We start from the raw sequence: 5,896 nt of genomic DNA on the forward strand, positions 1-5,896 counted from the left end.
TCCTGACCTGAACCCCATAGAGAATCTGTGGGATATTGTGAAGAGAACGTTGAGAGACTCAAGACCCAACACTCTGGATGAGCTAAAGGCTGCTATCGAAGCATCCTGGGCCTCCATAAGACCTCAGCAGTGACACAGGCTGATTGCCTCCATGCCACGCCGCATTGAAGCAGTCATTTCTGCAAAAGGATTCCTGACCAAGTATTGAGTGCATAACTGTACATGATTATTTGAAGGTTGACGTTTTTTGTATTAAAAACACTTTTCTTTTATTGGTCGGATGAAATATGCTAATTTTGTGAGATGGGAATTTTGGATTTTCATGAGCTGTATGCCAAAATCATCCGTATTAAGACAATAAAAGACCTGAAATATTTCAGTTAGTGTGCAATGAATCTAAAATATATGAATGTTAAATTTTCATCATTACATTATGGAAAATAATTAACTTTATCACAATATGCTAATATTTTGAGAAGGTCCTGTTGTTGCCCTGCCTGAAGGCAAATATCCACCCTAGCGTCATGTCTTTTGGAGCCTTTAACAGGATTTATTTCAGGATTGGTTTGTATTTGGCGTCATCCATCTTTCCCTCACATCTGCAACTTTATTCCAGAAGGTATATGCATTAATACACAATTGTTGCACAGACTATCAATAAATGATGAACCCCTTTAATTTTGTTTTATAGGGGAAATTACTTTTTCTGCTTTCTTTTATTTCTCAAAGTGATACATGTAGGATATAAAAGTTTCTAAAACTAGTCCTCCTTGGGGGGGACACTCTCTTCAATGTTTGCTGTGTTTTCTACATGGCTTGACTGCTCATGGCTTTCTTTTTACAATGGCTTTCTACTTGACACTCAGATACATGAAGTGCATTATTAAAAGTGGTCCTTTTGTCACTTTCCCGAACCTCAGCTGTGCAGCCCCTCTGCAGGCCTTCCAGGTGTAGTGGGGCATCTTTGCTCTTTCTCTGGTTAACGCTCTAAGTTTAGATGGACAGCAATGTCTTGGTAGGTTTACTGCTGTTTCATACTCTTTCCATTTCCAGATTGGAGACTGAGCAGTTCTCTGTGAGAAGTTCAAATCTTGAAATATTGTTTTATAAATCTAACCCTGCTGTAAACCTCTCAGTGTTTTCCCTGACGTGTCTGCTGTGTTCCTGGGTCGTCATGATGCTGTTTGTTCACTAATGTTCTCCAACAAACCTCTGAGGCCTTCTCAGAATAGCTGAGATTAAATTCCACAGAGATAGACTCATTTTACTCAAGACTTGTAAGGATAACTGGTTTTATCTAGATTTTATTTAGGGGTATTGGAGTAAAAGGGGCTGAATACATATGCATGACAAGCTTTTGAGATTTTTATTTGTAAGAAATTTATAAAACTATGTATAATTTTCCTTCCACTTCATAGTTGTGTGCTATCTAATCTTGGTCTATTTCTTAAAATAACAATAAAAGCCTTTGATGTTTGTGGCTGTAATGTTACCAAATGAGAAAAACTTCGAAGGGTGCGAATACCTTTGACAAGGAATTGCAGTTTCTGGATATGGTTACTAAGTAACTATAAAACAAAAAAATTGAAACGCAGTACTCCAGTTTTTTTAACCATAATTGTGACTTCTTTTTAAACTTCTGTGGCCAGATTTACAGTAACTCTGACCATGTTGCTGACCCAGAAAACACTGGGGGGAGAATTTGTCGGGGAAGATGTGTTTACCTTTGGGTAGAAAATCTCTTCTTTCTGTGAGGTAAAATAAATATTTTTTTGTGTTTATGTATGACAACTGTGCTCTGTTAAAAAGGTTATTGTTCTTAAGATTTCATAAGAGATGCAATGAAAGAAAAACAAAGCTGAGAAGGAATACATATTTATTTGTAGCAGATGTGTAAGTGTGGAGCTGATTTTACTTGGTTGCATCAGACAAGGATTGTTTCGAAATCTGGTCATAAAACATCCACCCTTAAGAAGCTGCACATTCTCTGATGAGATTTTCTTTAACATGTGAAACATGTGTACGGCTTAGTGTTTAACTGCAGTACTGTCCTTACAGATAACAGAGTTAGCAAGCATTTAGAAATTTGCCACATTCTTCTGCAAGCTGGTTTAGCACCAGTTTATTCTCTCTGCAAGGAGCCCTTCCATGGTTTTAATTCTGTTGCAGACACACCAGAGAAATTAGCTTTGTCAGGTTGTTAAACCAACTTCTGCAAGCTGGAAAACGATAAAACACTTCAAATTGATTAACCCCACACATGTACTGACCTAGAGCTAGAAGAGTTGACGAAAAGAATGTAAATGCTTTATTAACTTAATTGCAAAACACATCATGGTCACCAGTATTTGCCTCTGGGGAGCGTTTTATTGTTTCTAACCCTGTTTTGACGTTGAGAGTGCTACCTTTGTCAACAACATGCTGAAATGTCTCACACACTGAGAGCAAGCTTGGCACAAGATAATTGTCCACCTGGCAAACTCAGTTTGATACCAAATAAATTAGAATATCATCAAAAAGGTTTTTTTTTTTTTTTTCAGTAATTCCATTAAATAAATTAAGCTTGTGTTTTATATACATTAATTTTAAACATAGTTATTTATTTCAATGAAGACTAATGATTCCCTTTTATAGAAAATTCGATTATGACATAAAATCAGCAAAAAAAACCAACATAAAAAACACAATTTTTATTGCGCAATTGTTATCGCCAAGATTGCTGAGATGACAATTGTCCAGCAGCCACCTCGAGTATGGAACGCCAAAGTGCTCAAAATTAAATAAATAAATGAAACATTATGAAATAAGTATCTACATCAATAAATAACAGATAATGATTTAATGTGACAATGAACTTGTGAAATAATTGAATGCATTTTAAATTCTCAGCTCATTATTATGAAATATATTTCATTTCCATTAAAAATCAGCTTTATAATATGAATTATCATGTAGAATTCTTACCTAATAATTGAAATTATTGTTGAGGCTATTTTTATGTAATTCCGGCAGTTTTTTTAATTTTTTTATTTCAAAATGTCATTTTTTAAAAGTCAGTTTTTATTTCCAAAAGCCAGCTTTTATTTTATAAGGGTGATTTCTCCCCATGGCCATTTGTTTCAGTGTCTCTTTACAACTGAATGACTGTCGGCCAATCAGCGTCAACGGGCTGGACCTGCATCCTCATTGGCTGAGCCTTACATAGAGATCAGTTCTATTTCGTATAGGCTTCGCCCTTTAAGCTATCGCTAGTGGGTTTATCCCTTCGCGCACAGCCATTTTCTCTCCGCTGGAAGGGAAATTCCCCATAGCGGACCAATGCTCACTGGAAGAAGCATTGATATCTTTGATGCTGCGCAGGAATCGGACGATTCGGCCTCCAAAACAGTGACTGATAGCACCTCTGCTCCCCTCCTCCAAACGGAGGACAAGGAGACAGGTGTGGGATTGCTTCTGTCTTGGTAAAAGAGCAGCCAATCAAAAACCTGGTTCCGCCCTGTTTCTCCTGATTGACTGGCCAAGTCATTCAGCTAAAAAGTGGCATTATGAAATAAATAGGCCATGGGGAAAAATTACCCTTTTAAAATTAAAGCTGTTTTTTTTTTTAAATGACATTTTGAAATAAAAAACTGCTGGAATGGCTAGCTTTCACGTGACGTCACATAGCAATGCCGCGAGAGCGCGGAATGCAGATGGAGGGCAGGAAGTGAAGTAGCCGAGGATTTGTAAACACGCCCATGTTTTGCGCCGTTTATGGCTGCTCCAATCGCTCCAGCAGAGAAAAGGAAAAGCATTATTATCGAGTGCCAAATGTTGTCATTCATAAAGGTGAAAGATGTAAAAACTAACCGAAAAACGACTTAAAAAGTGGATTACAAATCTACGTCTGCGGTTGGGAGGAGCAGAGTCTGCTAATGTGAGTGTCTGTAGCAACCACTTCGTCAGCGATAAGTAGCAGTCCAACTTCTTTTTTTGTGGTTCTGTTAACCATTAGTTTGTCGTGAAATGTATGTTTGTTTTAGCCACTACTGCTAACCGCTAACATCTCCACTAATATATGAATATATGAACTAACACTCACCTTAGCAAAGACCAAACGATAATTATCGCGGAGCCATTTGGTGCCGAGGTTCTGGACCCACCCGCTGACAAAAACGTTTTATGCCTCCAGACTTTTATAGGCTTTCATCTGCTGTTTAGTGTAGTAAGACGTTTGAAGTGCCAGATAGTTCATGATATCAACAGCCTCGATTAAAGGCAAATCTTGAGGTCCTCTCGAAAGCTCACTCATCTTGATGAGATGAGGGTCACATCCTACATATCTGTGAATGAACTGTTTGTATCTTCGCCTGGAAACTGGATCTAAATCCTTACAATACGGACTCTCCGCAACGGTTGCCTCCATTGACATTTTACTTCATGCTCTCCATCTGATCTGAAATCGTGCCCTCTTCGTGCGTCATCAAAATCACGTGACTGAAACCCGGCTATTACATAAAAATAGCCTCAACAATTTAAATTATTGGGTGAAAATGTAATATTAAAAAAATTATATCACAAAGCTGATTTTAAAAGGAAAATGAAATATATTTCATAATAATGAGTTGAGAATTTATTATGCATTCAATTATTTCACAATGTCATTGTCACATTATGTTTGATCTATTATTTATTGATGTAGGGACTTATTTCATAATGTTTAATTTATTTATTTAAATTTGAGCATTTTGGCATTCCATACAACTCTAGAAGGGTAAGCCACTAAAGGTGATTCCTAAATAGGCTGTCTGCATATTATTGGAAAGCTGAGTGGAAGGAAAAAGTGGGTAATAAAGAAGAGTTTGGGGAGAACTAGAGACAGCTTCTGAAATGTCTTACCAGTTCTAACGAGAAAACGGACTGGACTGTTGCTCAGTGGTTCAAAGTCCTGTTTTCAGATGTAAGTAAATTCTGCATTTAATTTGGAAATCAAGGGTCCAAATTCTGGAAGAAGAGTGGAGAGGCACAGAATTCATGTTGCCTGAAGTCCAGCATCAGGTTTCTACAGTCAGTAATGATTTTTCATATCGCCTGCTGGCGTTGGTCCGCTGTGTCTCTTATCAAATCTAAAGTCAAACAGGAAATCTTAGAGCCCTTCATGCTTCCCTCTGTTGACTTCATGCTTTGCAAAAAGTACCAATATCTGCTTTAATGACTATGATTTCACTGTGACCAGAATACTTGCCTGAGTTAAATTTCACAGAGAATCTATGGAGTATCGTCAAGAAGAAGATAAGAGACACCAGACCCAACAATGCAGATGACCTGAAGAGCAACATGAGTCTCCTCAACAAAGTCACAGGCTGGTTGCCTCCATGCCAAGTCGCACTGATGCAGTAAGTGATGCAAAAGGAACCCTGAAGAAGTACTGAGTGCATTTACTGTTTAGAACACGGACAAACTTTACAGTAGGCTGATCTATCTGTACTTTAAAAAAAAAATGATTAGTCCTGTGACATTCTGACTTTCTGAGAAACATAATTTTGGTTTTCATTAGCTGTAAAACACAAACAAAAAAACTAGCAGAAATAAACACTTGAAATATATCACTCTGTTTAAAAAATCTAAATATGTGAGTTCCACTTTTAGAAATCAATTAGAGAAATGAACAACTTTTTACTAATCCTCCAGTCTATTGAGATGCACTTGGAGTAACTTTCCTACTACTTTCAGAAATAATGAATCTTATTTTTCTACATGCCAAACCATGAAAGTGAATATTCTAAAGATGCTGCTTGCTTCCTGTGGTTTTACAGTTTTTGAAACATAACTTCATTTACTATATGAAACTGGTTTCAGTTTTATTCAAATTCTGTTTTAACCAGAAAAGAGAAGGCACAAAAGTGAAATGTGAAAG

The sequence above is a fragment of the Girardinichthys multiradiatus genome, chromosome 5, assembly GCF_021462225.1.
Source record: "Girardinichthys multiradiatus isolate DD_20200921_A chromosome 5, DD_fGirMul_XY1, whole genome shotgun sequence".
In the NCBI taxonomy this organism is placed as follows: domain Eukaryota; kingdom Metazoa; phylum Chordata; class Actinopteri; order Cyprinodontiformes; family Goodeidae; genus Girardinichthys; species Girardinichthys multiradiatus.